Source organism: Lolium rigidum, chromosome 1 (assembly GCF_022539505.1).
Source record: "Lolium rigidum isolate FL_2022 chromosome 1, APGP_CSIRO_Lrig_0.1, whole genome shotgun sequence".
Lineage (NCBI taxonomy): Eukaryota > Viridiplantae > Streptophyta > Magnoliopsida > Poales > Poaceae > Lolium > Lolium rigidum.
Window position 1 is genome coordinate 116,726,461 of NC_061508.1, and position 16,612 is coordinate 116,743,072.

Sequence of the window (16,612 nt, forward strand, 5' to 3'; positions counted from 1 at the left end):
AATGGCATAGTGGTTGGCTCAAGGATTTTTTGGATGCATGAGAAGTATTCCTCTCGATACAAGGTTTAGGCTAGCAAGGTTATTTGAAGCAACCGTGATGAACCGTAAAGAAATCACATAAAAGACATATTGTAAACATTATAACACTCTCTACACCGTCTTCCTTGTTGTTCAAACTCATTACTAGATATTATCTAGACCTTAGAGAGACCAAATGTGCAAATCAAATTTTAGCAAGCTCTATGTATTTCTTCATTAATGGGTGCAAAGTATATGATGCAAGAGCTTAAACATGAGCGCAAATAACTGCCAAGTATCACATTATCCAAGACATTTTAAAATTACTACATGTAGTATTTTCCAATTCCAACCATATAACAATTTAACGAAGAAGAAACTTCGCCATGAATATTATGAGCTAAGAACACATGTGTTCATACGAATCAGCGGAGCTAAGTCTTCTTCCCACACAAGAATGAACTTATTCAGAGAACTAAGATAACGAAACAAAAATAAAAGCACACACTGTACGCTCTCCAAGTAAAGTACATAAGATGTGACCGAATAAAAATATAGTTTCAAGAGAAGGAACCGATACTTGTCGATGAAGAAGGGGATGCCTTGGGCATCCCCAAGCTTAGACGCTTGAGTCTCTTAGAATATGCAGGTATGTAGATATCATCAATAAAGTAGCATGGAACATAAGAAATTATCGATACGTCGGAGACGTATCAAGCTTCAAAAATTTCAGCACATAGAGAGGTGTTTTAGTAACATGAAAATTTCTACAACCATATTTTCCTCTCTCATAATAACTTTCAGTAGCATCATGAACAAACTCAACAATATAACTATCACATAAAACATTCTTGTCATGAGCCATATGCATAAAATTATTACTCTCCACATAAGCATAATCAATTTTATTAGTTGTAGTGGGAGCAAATTCAACAAAGTAGTTATCATTATTATTCTCATCAAGTGTAGGAGGCATAGTATAGTCATAATAAAATTTACTCTCCATAGTAGGCGGCACCAAAAGACCACTATCATTATAATCATCATAAATAGGAGGCAAAGTATCATCAAAGAAAATTTTCTCCTCAATGCTTGGGGGACTAAAAATATCATGCTCATCAAAACCAGCTTCCCCAAGCTTAGAATTTTCCATAGCATTAGCAACAATGGTGTTCAAAGCATTCATATTAATAACATTCCCATTAGCATGCATATAAATTTCCATGGGTTTTTTAATTCTCTCTTCAAACACATCATGTCCTAATTCAAGATAAAGTTCATAAAGATCTCTCATATTTTTGTTGTTTTCCATTATGCCTTACTAGTGTAAACAAGAAACAAAAAGATGCAATTGCAGGATCTAAAGGAAATAGCTTCGAGTACTTACAACGGCGCCGGAAAATAGCTTAGTAGCCGAGATTCGGAGTGTGAGTACCTTTTACCTTTCCTCCCCGGCAACGGCGCCAGAAAATAGCTTGATGTCTACGGGTGCTTCTATTCTTGTAGACAGTGTTGGGCCTCCAAGAGCAGAGGTTTGTAGAACAGCAAAAAGTTTCCCTCAAGTGGATCACCCAAGGTTTATCGAACTCAGGGAGGAAGAGGTCAAAGATATCCCTCTCAAGCAACCCTGCAACCACAAAGCAAGAAGTCTCTTGTGTCCCCAACACACCAAATACACTTGTCGGATGTATAGGTGCACTAGTTCGGCGAAGAGATAGTAAAACACAGGTGGTATAGATGGTGGTAATATTGCGAGAAAGTAAAGATGCGGTAAAACGAGTAAACAAGCGGCGCCAGAAAATAGCTTGCTGGCGTAGGAAGCAATTCTTTGTGGTGGAAACAAGGCCTAGGGATCATACTTTCGATAGTGGACACTCTCAACATTGATCACATAATAAATAAGTTCTCTTTCCTTTATGCTACATACACTCTTGTTGAATGATGAACACCACTAATTGTGTAGGATTACACGAACCCTCAATGCCGGAGTTAACAAGCGCCACAACATTCGATATTCATGTTTAAGTAACCTTAGAGTATAATAGATCTTTGCAAAATAAACCAAGTACTAACATAGCATGCACACTGTCACCATCACACTACGAAGGAGGCATAGATCACATCAATACTATCATAGCGATAATCAACTCCATAACCTACAAGAGATTATGATCATAATCTATGACAAGAACTACACAATGCACACACTGTCACCATTACATCATGCGAGGAGGAATAGACTACTTTAATAACATCACATGAGTAGCACATAGATAAATAGTGATACAAAACACATTGCAATCATAAAGGGATATAAATAAGCATTTCACTATGCCATTCATAACAGTGAATAAGTATTCTATGAAATATAGCCTAAGAGACCCACACGGTGCACACACTGTCACCTTTACACACGTGGGACAAGGAGTCTCCGGAGATCACATAAGTAAAACCCACTTGACTAGCATAATGTCATCTAGATTACAAGCATCATCATATGAATCTCAATCATGTAAGGCAGCTCATGAGATTATTGTATTGAAGTACATAGGAGAGAGATGAACCACATAGCTACCGGTACAGCCCCGAGCCTCGATGGAGAACTACTCCCTCCTCATGGGAGCAGCAGCGGTGATGAAGATGACGGTGGAGATGGCAGCGGTGTCGATGGAGAAGCCTTCCGGGGGCACTTCCCCGTCCCGGCGGCGTGCCGGAACAGAGACAGGAGCAAGCTGCCGTACGAGTTTGAGATCAAGCTGGAAAAAATCATCGGGTGGAGAAGTAGAGTCGGATACGCGGCATCCTCATCATGGACGATTTCATCGCTAAGAAGATTTGCCGGCACGTCCCGCCATCGCGGACCCGCTGTCTCGATTTCACCATAAAAAAATTATCAGTCGCTACACTTGGAATCGCCCGTCGTGGATCTGCCACATCAACTGCGTCCTTTTCCTCGACTACTTCCGGCCAGGCGTCACGCGACTACATCAATTACTCCCGAGCCAGGCGCCACGCAACTACATCGACTGTGTCCGCCGCATGACCTATTTACGTCGGCTCCACTGCAGCCGATAAAAAAGCTAAGTACTCCTATTGTTGTTTCTTGCACGTATATCCAATTTGTAGTATTTGGTCTTTGATTCGACAACTATTCATCTAACAAAGTCAAACAACACGTAATCTTATCTCTAGCAAGAAAAATCATTGCGTAGAAAATATAGATCAATATTTGCTCCGATTTTTTTACGGGTAATTTCAGATTTATTTGCAAACGACGACTCTCGTGGACGCCAGCATGAACCTGCTAGTGCGCACTCGCCGTGGCGGATTCGCCATCCGACATAAAGACCATCAAACGACAGATTGTTTCAAGCGAAGAGCGGTTGAACTCTATGCCGTCATTGAATCTGAGGGAACCAGCATCGTCATCAACCACTGAGGCTTTTTTCATCGACATCTTCTATCGGCTACCTCAGCCGGCGGGAATTGACCTCAACGTCCATATCCTGCGACGACTACTTTCGGCTATGAACCGCCTCACTTTACAATCGTAAATCCATCGGCTTCATCATCTAGTGGATTATCTTCTTCGGCTTATGGATTTGTCTTCTTCGGGTTATCATGGTTTCCTCTAATATAATACTACCCGACGTATTTCTGGGTCAGTGGATTTATCATCTATGATTATTAATGGATTTATTTTCTTCGGGTCAATGGATTCATCCTTTATGATATCGGCAGATTCATCTTCAATATATGCTTCATATTTAATGGCACAATCTTCAACATGGATTCATCTCAAATACTTCATCTTGGATTCATCTTCAATGCTTTATCTCTCATGGCGTAATCTTCAATGGTTTAATCTTCAAACGATTTCATCTCCAATGGCGTAAATTTTCAGTGGATTCATAATATGATTGTCAATGGTTCATCCTAAATGGCCTCACTTTATTGCCGCGACTCCGCCAACTTCTTCCGACGTCACGACAAACACTCGGGGGCTCAACAACAACTTCATCCCGAGTAACAACTGTGACACAACGTCTAAGCAACAATAATGACGTCACCCCAGCAGCACTCGGGGGCTCGGCTATTTCTTCATCAACAATATGACGGCATTTATTATCGCTATTTGGTGGTTTCTACTTCGGCTCGACTTCTTCTCCATACTCGAAGACTTCATCACGCCGACTCCGTCGTGCCCAATAAGCTAAGTGTTCCTTTGTTTTACATAAAATTGATTATCATTTACTTTCGTCGTACCCGACACTCAGGGGCTGCGCCATACTTCTTCACTATACATCTCAGGTTGCGCAAAAGAAGAACTGTGCCTACAGAATTATCTTCAAAGAGGTCCCGAAAAATTATCTTCAAGGAGGTCCCGAAGAATTGTCCTCAAGGAGGTCTCGAAGAAATATCTTCAAGGAGGTCCCGAAGAATTATCCTTAAAGAGGACCCGAAGAATTATCCTTAAAGAGGACCCGAAGAATTATCCTTAAAGAGGACCCGAAGAATTGTCCTCAAAGAGGACCCGAAGAAATTTTCCTGAAGGAGGAACTCTACGAAATTTTCATCAATGAGGAACCAAAAAAAAAAGGTGGACAAATCTTCGGGTTCATTGACTCGTCATATTGTTCCGAGCAAGAGCATCGGTGATGTACCCGACAATATAGAATAACCAATATATTCGGCTGTCTCATCAAGTCCGAGAGAAAAATAGAGGAACCCGCAAAATGGGTTATTGCATCAGCCGAACAAGGCACTCGACAATATATTCTCAGAGCGCTAAAAGTCGCGAATAATCTCTGAATGTCGCAAAACTCTGCGAAGGTAAGACCCCAGATCCGTTCTGAGCGGCGTGGCACCGTCTCTGACGTCGGTTTGCTACTTTTTTCCGTATCAACAGATACGAAGAAAAATCCTAACGGACGCGTTAGGTACCCGATAAAACATGACTGGGACTCGACAGAATGGTAAGACCTTAAGCGGCACCTGTAGAGTTAACACCAGTATCCCGGGATCATGTCCAGGGACGTGATCTTGAAGTAGGTTTTTGCGGATTGCCACTAGAGCAGTTAACTAGTACCCGTCAGATGAACTAGCCCCAATTACCATTATCTCTGTACAATATAGATATGGATGTCAAATAAAAATAGCAACGGCCTGGAGTCGATAAAAAGAGGGGTTGCGCCCAGAAATATAGTCAAGTTCGTTATTGAGTAGTAAACCTTGAGTCTATGCCCAGGTGCAAGCACCTGCCCATAGGCTCGGGGGCTCTCTTATCGAGAGCATTGTTCACCCTCTCAATAAGATACAAGAAAGAGGAAAAATTGTGGAGTCGATTAAAAGCAAGTTGAGCCTACACCCAAGTGCAAACACTTGGTTGTAGCCTCGGGGGCTACTCCCATCGGGAGCGCTAGTCGCGCACCTGATAGAAAAATAACTTCGACAGCATCTACGACAATCAAGCTTTGTAGACTCAACTCGATTTTACGATTCGAGTGGAGCCTACTCCCATCGGGAGCCCATGGATTTCATTAAGTCCTCCAGAAATATAGTTAAGTTCTTCATCGAGTAGTACAACTTGATTCTATGACCAAGTGCAAGCACTTGCCCATAGACTCGGGGGCTACTCCCATCGGGAGCGCTGCCGCGCACCCGATAGAAAATAATTTCGAGACATCATCTACGTTATAGATGATCTTCGACATGGACCTCGCCTTGTATTTCTTCGCCTTTGGAGATGATTATGCTTGGAGTCTCTACGCAAGTCTTCGACTTCCCTAGACACTTGGGGGCTACTGACATGGGTATACCCTTCGGGTATCCATTATTAGGATACCTGGCTCGGCCCAATATGGAGAAGACCCAATATGGAGAAGGCCCAACAAGGCAACCCGAAGAAGTAGTCGACTAGGACTCTTGTAAAACCCTAGGCTGGTTGCATATATAAAGCCAGCCAGGGCACCCGATAGAGGAGAGGACAATAGATAGACAACATAGCCCCGCTTATGGCGGCACCCTGTAAACATACATATCATCATATAGTGGATTGCTAGCAGCACGTAGGGATCCTCCACCGAGGGGACCCGAAGCTGGGTAAATCGTGTACCCAATCTCGCTCCCGGAATCTCCATCGTCGCTCTCTCCCGAAACCCAAGTCTACAATACGTAGGCATTGGCGAGGTGATCCCTCGTCACCAGGTGATCCCTCGTCAATTGGCGCCGTCTGTGGGGATCGCGGCGACTGGATTTTGTCATCTGGGCGGGATCCATCAGCATCATCAACAGCAAAGACGTTCAAATCATATCTGGATAGAAAATCGCCGAGTTTGTCATCAACATCTACTTGAACTGATGATGGACATCAAGACCGTACGGCCTCGCGTCTTCCGGATCGTTCGGGAGCCCCAAGAAGATTTCCGGCCTTGGCTGATTCAATCTGAAGCAACAACGGAGGTGAGAACCCATCATTTTGTGCAATCGGGGATTCAGCAAGGTATTTGTTTGTGCCGCGCGTCATGCCCATAATCCGGCCAAAAACGGCCCATCACCGTGTCATATGGCTTGGTTTGAGACAACACATGAAGCCAGAGAAGAAAAGAAAAATCGAGCAGTGGCTCAGAGCAACGTCCAAGCAACTCCACGCAATTGGATCAAGTTTCAAAAGCGATCGCATGCAGTCATAACTTGTGGCCATTGGGTGCTCGTGTAAGAAGAAAAAAAAAGACAGGAGCAAGCTGCCGTACGAGTTTGAGATCAAGCTGGAAAAAATCATCGGGTGGAGAAGTAGAGTCGGATACGCGGCGTCCTCATCATGGACGATTTCGCCGCTAAGAAGATTTGCCGGCACGTCCCGCCATCGCGGACCCGCTGTCTCGATTTCACCATAAAAAAAATATCAGTCGCTACACTTGGAATCGCCCGTCGTGGATCTGCCACATCAACTGCGTCCTTTTCCTCGGCTACTTCCGGCCAGACGTCACGTGACTACATCAATTACTCCCGAGCCAGGCGCCACGCAACTACATCGACTGTGTCCGTCGCATGACCTATTTACGTCGGCTCCAGTGCAGCCGATAAAAAAGCTAAGTACTCCTATTGTTGTTTCTTGCACGTATATCCAATTTGTAGTATTTGGTCTTTGATTAGACAACTATTCATCTAACAAAGTCAAACAACACGTAATCTTATCTCTAGCAAGAAAAATCATTGCGTAGAAAATATAGATCAATATTTGCTCCGATTTTTTTACGGGTAATTTCAGATTTATTTGCAAACGACGACTCTCGTGGACGCCAGCATGAACCTGCTAGTGCGCACTCGCCGTGGCGGATTCGCCATCCGACACAAAGACCATCAAATGTCAGATTGTTTCAAGCGAAGAGCGGTTGAACTCTATGCCGTCATTGAATCTGAGGGAACCAGCATCGTCATCAACCACTGAGGCTTTTTTCATCGACATCTTCTATCGGCTACCTCAGCCGGCGGGAATTGACCTCAACGTCCATATCCTGCGACGACTACTTTCGGCTATGAACCGCCTCACTTTACAATCGTAACTCCATCGGCTTCATCATCCAGTGGATTATCTTCTTCGGCTTTTGGATTTGTCTTCTTCGGGTTATCATGGTTTCCTCTAATATAATACTACCCGACGTATTTCTGGGTCAGTGGATTTATCATTTATGATTATTAATGGATTTATTTTCTTCGGGTCAATGGATTCATCCTTTATGATATCGGCAGATTCATCTTCAATATATGCTTCATATTTAATGGCACAATCTTCAACATGGATTCATCTCAAATACTTCATCTTGGATTCATCTTCAATGCTTTATCTCTCATGGCGTAATCTTCAATGGTTTAATCTTCAAACGATTTCATCTCCAATGGCGTAAATTTTCAGTGGATTCATAATATGATTGTCAATGGTTCATCCTAAATGGCCTCACTTTATTGCCGCGACTCCGCCAACTTCTTCCGACGTCACGACTAACACTCGGGGGCTCAACAACAACTTCATCCCGAGTAATAACTGTGACACAACGTCTAAGCAACAATAATGACGTCACCCCAGCAGCACTCGGGGGCTCGGCTATTTCTTCATCAACAATATGACGGCATTTATTATCGCTATTTGGTGGTTTCTACTTCGGCTCGACTTCTTCTCCGTACTCGAAGACTTCATCACGCCGACTCCGTCGTGCCCAATAAGCTAAGTGTTCCTTTGTTTTACATAAAGTTGATTATCATTTACTTTCGCCGTACCCGACACTCGGGGGCTGCGCCATACTTCTTCACTATACATCTCAGGTTGCGCAAAAGAAGTACTGTGCATACAAAAATTTCTTCAAGAGAGAACCCGATGAAATCATCTTCAGGGAGAACCCGACGAAATTATCCTCAAGGAGAACCTGACGAAATCTTCTTCAGGGAGGAACCCGACGAAATCAAGAGAGAACCCGATGAAATCTTCTTCAGGGAGGAACCCGACGAAATCAAGAATAACCGGACGAAATCCTGAGAGAACCCGACGAAATCAAGAGAGAACCCGACGAATCTTCTTCAGGGAGGAACCCGACGAAATCTTGAGAGAACCCGACGAAATTGTCTTCAAGACAGAACCCGAAGAATTATCTTCAACGAGGTGTCGAAAAATTATCTTCAAGGAGGTCCCGAAAAATTATCTTCAAGAAGGTCTCGAAGAATTATCTTCAAGGAGGTCCCGAAAAATTATCTTCAAGGAGGTCCCGGAAAATTATCTTCAAGGAGGGCTCGAAGAATTATCTTCAAGGAGGTACCAAAAAATTATCTTCAAGGAGGTCCCGAAAAATTATCTTCAAGGAGGTCCCGATGAATTATCTTCAAGGAGGTCCCGAAGAATTATCTTCAAGGAAGTCCCGAAAAATTATCTTCAAGGAGCTCCCGAAGAATTGTCCTCAAGGAGGTCTCGAAGAAATATCTTCAAGGAGGTCTCGAAGAATTATCCTTAAAGAGGACCCGAAGAATTATCCTTAAAGAGGACCCGAAGAATTGTCCTCAAAGAGGATCCGAAGAAATTTTCCTGAAGGAGGAACTCGACGAAATTTTCATCAAGGAGGAACCAAAAAAAAAAGGTGGACAAATCTTCGGGTTCATTGACTCGTCATATTGTTCCGAGCAAGAGCATCGGTGATGTACCCGACAATATAGAATAACCAATATATTCAGCTGTCTCATCAAGTCCGAGAGAAAAATAGAGGAACCCGCAAAATGGGTTATTGCATCAGCCGAACAAGGCACTCGACAATATATTCTCAGAGCGCTAAAAGTCGCGAATAATCTCTGAATGCCGCAAAACTCTGCGAAGGTAAGACCCCAGATCCGTTCTGAGCGGCGTGGCACCGTCTCTGACGTCGGTTTGCTACTTTTTTCCGTATCAACAGATACGAAGAAAAATCCTAACGGACGCGTTAGGTACCCGATAAAACATGACTGGGACTCGACAGAATGGTAAGACCTTAAGCGGCACCTGTCGAGCTAACACCAGTATCCCGGGATCATGTCCGGGGACATGATCTTGAAGTAGGTTTTTGCGGATTGCCACTAGAGCGAGTTAACTAGTACCTGATCCGTCAGATGAACTAGCCCCAATTACCATTATCCCTGTACAATATAGATATGGATGTCAAATAAAAATAGCAACGGCCTGGAGTCGATAAAAAGAGGGGCTGCGCCCAGAAATATAGTCAAGTTCGTTATTGAGTAGTACAACTTTAGTCTATGCCCAGGTGCAAGCACCTGCCCATAGGCTCGGGGGCTACTCTTATCGAGAGCATTGTTCACCCTCCCGATAAGATACAAGAAAGAGGAAAAATCGTGGTGTTGATTAAAAGCAAGTTGAGCCTACACCCAAGTGCAAACACTTGGCTGTAGCCTCGGGGGCTACTCCCATCGGGAGCGCTGGCCGCGCACCCGATAGAAAAATAACTTCGACAACATCTATGACAATCAAGGTTTGTAGACTCAACTCGATTCTACGACTCGAGCGGAGCCTAGTCCCATCGGGAGCACATGGATTTCATCAAGTCCTCCAAAATATAGTTAAGTTCTTCATCGAGTAGTACAACTTGAGTCTATGCCTAAGTGCAAGCACTTACTCATAGACTCGGGGGCTACTCCCATCGGGAGCGCTGCCGCGCACCCGATAGAAAAATAATTTTAAGAATCATCGACATCATCTACGCTCCACATGATCTACGACAGGGACCTCTCTTCGGAGATGATTATGCTTGGAGTCTCTACGCAAGTCTTCGACTTCCCTAGACACTCGGGGGCTACTGATATGGGTATACCCTTCGGGTACCCATTATTAGTATACCTGGTTTGGCTCGGCCCAATATGGAGAAGGCCCAACAAGGCAACCCGAAGAAGTAGTCGACTAGGACTCTTGTAAAACCCTAGGCTGGTTGCATATATAAAGCCAGCCAGGGCACCCGATACAGGAGGCCAACAGATAGACAGCATAGCTCCGCCTACGGCGGCACCCTGTAAACACATCTATCATCATATAGTGGATTGCTAGCAGCACGTAGGGATCCTCCGCCGAGGGGACCCGAAGCTGGGTACGTCGTGTGCCTAATCTCGCTCCCGGAATCTCCATCGTCGCTCTCTCCCGAAACCCAAGTATACAATACGTAGGCATTGCCGAGGTGATCCCGATAAAACTTTTTTTGCACTCCAGGATCATGTCCAGGGACTTGATTCTGTGTAGGGTAACGTTGTTTTGCCATCGGCAGTTAACCAACAAAAGTTGGGCACGTTACTCATTATCCCTTGCATGAGGAAATGTATCGGATGACTTATGAAGACTTGCAGAACAACTTCGGCAGAACAAAATGTTCGAGTGGTACAACTTGAGTCTACGCACGGATTGCAAGCATCCGTACCTAGACTCAGGGGCTACTCCCATCGGGTGCGCTGACGCGCACCCGACAGAAGAAGATGATGCAGATTCAAGGAAAACAAGAACAAATCAGGGAGAAGGACATCAGAAGAAGACATGCTTCAGTCTCTACCCGAACTATGTTTGGCTAGACACTCGGGGGCTACTGACGTGGGCATTACCCTTCGGGTAACCAACATTGCCCTATCCTGTATTTCCTAGTTGGAGGCCCATGAAGGCACTTGGAGTCAAGGCGGCCCATCCGGGCGGTGCACCTGAAGATTCCTTGACAAGCAAGACAAAGAAGCGACCGAACAAGGAAAGATTATATTTAAAACTACTGTAAACCTAGTCGTACTCGGTTAGACCTCTTGAGACCTGGCCTCCTATATAAAGGCCAGGAGAGGGGCTGCCGAGGAGGACAATCAATCTTAGCAATCTTAGCCACCAGAAGATTAGAGCTAGGTCACCATAGCGCTTAGCCATCTCGACGAGATCTCAGCCGAACTATTCGGCACCCCATTGTAACCTATTATCATCATAATCAAGAGCAGACAGGCAGGACGTAAGGGTTTTACCTCATCAAGGGCCCCAAACCTGGGTAAATCACTCTCCCCGCTTGTCTGTGAACCGATGTCTCGTGTCAGCTTGCAGGATTCCATCAACCCTAAGCCCCTATCGGAGGGCATTGCCGAGGAGCACCCTCGACACCGTCTTCCTACTCTGCGTCGCCAAAAGGGTGCTCGTCTTCCAGATTGTGCATGCGGATGCAGTGCCGGAGGAACTCATGGAATTCCTTGGGGATGAGTCAATTAGATTATGTGGCGCTACTATCGGCAACGACCTGAAGATGCTCGAGTATTACGGCCTCGCAGCCATTCCGAGGGCTCACGACCTCCAGCGGGTCATCCCCAACCCAACAAAGAACTATCCTCCTTCGCACTACGTTGTGTCCAACCATTATATTGAGACAAAGCTTGTGAAGAAGCCTCGCAATTCCATCGGATGCGACAATTGGTCCGAGTTCCCATTGGACTATGATGATATCAAGTATGACGCTCTGGATGCACACCTTGCCTTCGAGATAGCTACGAAGCACTGAAATCTAGTCGGCTACGATAGCATTATGGATCACTTCAATGTAGAGATGATGTAATGGACTGATATAAATGGTTGAAATTATAAATGAAGTTGTTGATGCATGTAAAATGCATACATGAACTTTGTCCTTTATCATATTGAACTCCCACATATTTGCAAGATATATGATGTTAATAACATGTTTTACATTGATTAATGTGGATTTACCATTGATCCCCTTTATTTGGTTTATAACTCTGTAGAACAGGAAAATCCTATTTTGCGTATTTTTCACTTTTAGAGACCTATACGGAGTCAAATTGACCTGAGATTTCTGGAGCGTCACTTTTTCATCGGGAGAAGCACCCTGGAGCTTTGGAGGAGGCCCAAAAGAGGGCAGGTGGCGCGCCATTGGGCGCTGATACGTCTCCAACGTATCGATAATTTCTTATGTTCCATGCTACTTTATTGATGATACCTACATGTTTTATGCATATTATATGTCATATTTATGCATTTTCTGGAACTAACCTATTAACAAGATGCCGAAGAGCCGATTCGTTGTTTTCTCGCTGTTTTTGGTTTCAGAAATCCTAGTAAGGAAATATTCTTGGAATTGGACGAAATCTTCGCCCAGGGTCCTATTTTTGCACGGAGCTTCCAGAAGACCGAAGAGGGAAGGAAGTGGGGCCACGAGGCGCCAGCACCATAGGCCGGCGCGGCCCAGGCCCCGGCCGCGCCGACCTAGGGTGTGGGGCCCTCGTGTGGCCCCCCGCGTTGCCCTTCCGCCTACTTAAAGCCTCCGTCGCGAAAACCCCGATACCGAGAGCCACGATACGGAAAACCTTCCGGAGACGCCACCGCCGCGAATCCCATCTCGGGGGATTCGGGAGATCGCCTCCGGCACCCTGCCGGAGAGGGGATTCATCTCCCGGAGGACTCTACACCGCCATGGTCGCCTCCGGAGTGATGAGTGAGTAGTTCACCCCTGGACCATGGGTCCATAGCAGTAGCTAGATGGTCGTCTTCTCCTTGTTGTGCTTCATTGTTGGATCTTGTGAGCTGCCTAACATGATCAAGATCATCTATATGTAATTCTATATGTTGTGTTTGTCGGGATCCGATGGATAGAGAATACTATGTTATGGTGATTATCAATCTATTGTTTATGTGTTGTTTATGATCTTGCATGCTCTCCGTTATTAGTAGAGGCTCTGGCCAAGTTTTTACTCTTAACTCCAAGAGGGAGTATTTATGCTCGATAGTGGGTTCATGCCTTCATTGACACCTCGGATAGTGACTGAAAGTTCTAAGGTTGTGATGTGCTGTTGCCACTAGGGATAAAACATTGATTCTATGTCTAAGGATGTAGTTGTCGATTACATTACGCACCATACTTAATGCAATTGTCTGTTGCTTAGCAACTTAATACCGAATGGGGTTCGGATGATAACTCGAAGGTGGACTTTTTAGGCATAGATGCAGCTTGGATGGCGGTCTATGTACTTTGTCGTAATGCCCAATTAAATCTCACTATATTTATCATATCATGTATATGCATTGTTATGCCTTTCTCTATTTGTCAATTGCCCGACCGTAATTTGTTCACCCAACATGCTTTTATCTTATGGGAGAGACACCTCTAGTGAACTGTGGACCCCGGTCCTATTCTTTACATAGCATACAATCTACTGCAATTGTGTTTTACTGTTTTGTTTGCAAACATCTTCCACTCGATACGTTTAATCCTTTGTTACAGCAAGCCGGTGACATTGACAACCTCACTGTTTCATTGGGACAAAGTACTTGGGTTGTGTTGTGCAGGTTCCGCGTTGGCGCCGGAATCCCTGGTGTTGCGCCGCAACACATTTCGCGACCATCAACCTTCAACGTGCTTCTTGGCTCCTACTGGTTCGATTAAACCTTGGTTTCATACCGAGGGAAACTTGCTTCTATACGCATCATACCTTCCACTTGGGGTTCCCAACGGACGTGTGCATCTACGCGTATCAAGCTAAATTTCTGGCGCCGTTGCCGGGGAGATCAAGACACGCTGCAAGGGGAGTCTCCACTTCTCAATCTCTTTACTTTGTTTTTGTCTTGCTTTATTTTATTTACTACTTTGTTTGCTGCACCTAAACAAAACACACAAAAATTATTTGCTAGTTTTACTTTATTTGCTATCTTGTTTGCTATATCAAAAACACAAAAAAATTAGTTACTTGCATTTACTTTATCTAGTTTGTTTTATCTACCGTTGCTAAAATGAATACCCCTGAAAATACTAAGTTGTGTGACTTTAAAAATGCAAATAATAATGATTTCCTATGCACACCTATTGCTCCACCTGCTACTACAGCAGAATTCTTTGAAATTAAACCTGCTTTACTGAACTTGGTTATGAGAGATCAATTTTCTGGTGCTAGTTCTGATGATGCTGCTGCCCATCTCAATAATTTTGTTGAACTTTGTGAAATGCAAAAGTATAAGGATGTAGATGGTGATATTATTAAATTGAAAGTGTTTCCTTTCTCATTAAGAGGAAGAGCTAAAGATTGGTTGCTATCTTTGCCTAAGAATAGTATTGATTCATGGACTAAATGCAAGGATGCTTTTATTGGTAGATATTATCCTCCCGCTAAAATTATATCTTTGAGAAGTAGCATAATGAATTTTAAGCAATTAGATACTGAACATGTTGCTCAAGCATGGGAGAGAATGAAAACTTTGGTAAAGAATTGCCCAACCCATGGATCGACTACTTGGATGATCATCCAAACCTTCTATGCAGGACTAAATTTTTCTTCGCGGAATTTATTGGATTCAGCTGCTGGAGGTACCTTTATGTCCATCACATTGGGGGCGGCTACAAAACTTCTTGATGATATGATGATAAATTACTCTGAATGGCACACGGAAAGAGCTCCACAAGGTAAGAAGGTAAATTTTGTTGAAGAAACCTCTTCCTTGAGTGATAAGATTGATGTGATTATGTCTATGCTTGTGAATGGTAGATCTAATGTTGATCCAAATAATGTTCCTTTAGCTTCATTGGTTGCTCAAGAAGAAAATGTTGATGTGAATTTCATTAAAAATAATAATTTCAACAACAATGCTTATAGGAACAACTCTGGTAATAACTATAGGCCATATCCTTCTGCTAATGGTAATGGTTATGGGAATTCTTATGGGAATTCTTACAATAATAATAGGAGTGTACCCTCTGGTCTTGAAGCTATGCTTAAAGAATTTATTAGTACACAAACTGCTTTTAACAAATCTGTTGAGGAAAAGCTTGATAAAATTGATATTATTGCTTCTAGAGTTGATAGGCTTGCCTCTGATGTTAATCTTTTAAAATTGAAAGTTATGCCTAATAATGATATTGATAATAAGATTACTACTACAGCAAATGCCATCCAAGTTAGAATTAATGAGAATATAAGATTAATGGCTGAACTGCGTGCTAGGTGGGATAGAGAAGAAAATGAAAAACTAGCTAAAGAGAATAATGTAGCTAAAGTTTGGACTATTACCACCACTAGTAATGCTAATTCTTCACATGTTGCTGCACCTCCTACTATCAATGGTAAAATAATTGGTGTTGGCAATGTTTCTACTCCTAGTGCAAAGCGAACAAAACTGCCTGAAATTGCTAAAACTGCTGAAACTGCTTGTGATAAAACTGCTGAAATTTTTTCCAACCTTGGGGACAATGATCCCATTGTTGTAGCTCATAATGATTTAGATTTTGATGATTGTCACATCTCTGAAGTTATAAAGTTCTTACAAAAACTTGCTAAAAGTCCTAATGCTAGTGCTATAAATTTAGCCTTTACAAAACATATTACAAATGCTCTCATAAGAGCTAGAGAAGAGAAACTAAAACTTGAAACTTCTATTCCTAGAAAGTTAGAAGATGGTTGGGAGCCCATCATTAAAATGAAATTCAATGACTTTGAATGTAATGCTTTATGTGATCTTGGTGCAAGTATTTATGTTATGCCTAAAAAGATTTATGATATGCTTGACTTGCCACCATTGAAGAATTGTTATTTGGATGTTAATCTTGCCGATAATGTTAAAAATAAACCTTTGGGGAGGATTGATAATGTGCATATTACGGTTAACAATAACCTTGTCCCCGTTGATTTTGTTGTCTTGGATATCGAATGCAATGCATCTTGTCCTATTGTGTTGGGAAGACCTTTTCTTCGAACTGTTGGTGCTGTTATTGATATGAGGGAAGGTAATATTAAATATCAATTTCCTCTCAAGAAAGGTATGGAACACTTCCCTAGAAAGAGAATGAAGTTGCCTTTTGATTCTATTATTAGAACAAGCTATGATGTTGATGCTTCTACTCTTGATGTTACTTGATTTGCACTTTCTGTGCCTAGCTGAAAGGCGTTAAAGAAAAGCGCTTATGGGAGACAACCCATGTTTTTACTACAACAATTTTTTGTTTTGTTGAGTCTTGGAAGTTGTTTACTACTGTAGCAACCTCTCCTTATCATGTTTTTGTGCCAAGTAAAGTTTCTATGTCAAAGTTGATGTTATATTTGGGATCGCTGCGCAGAA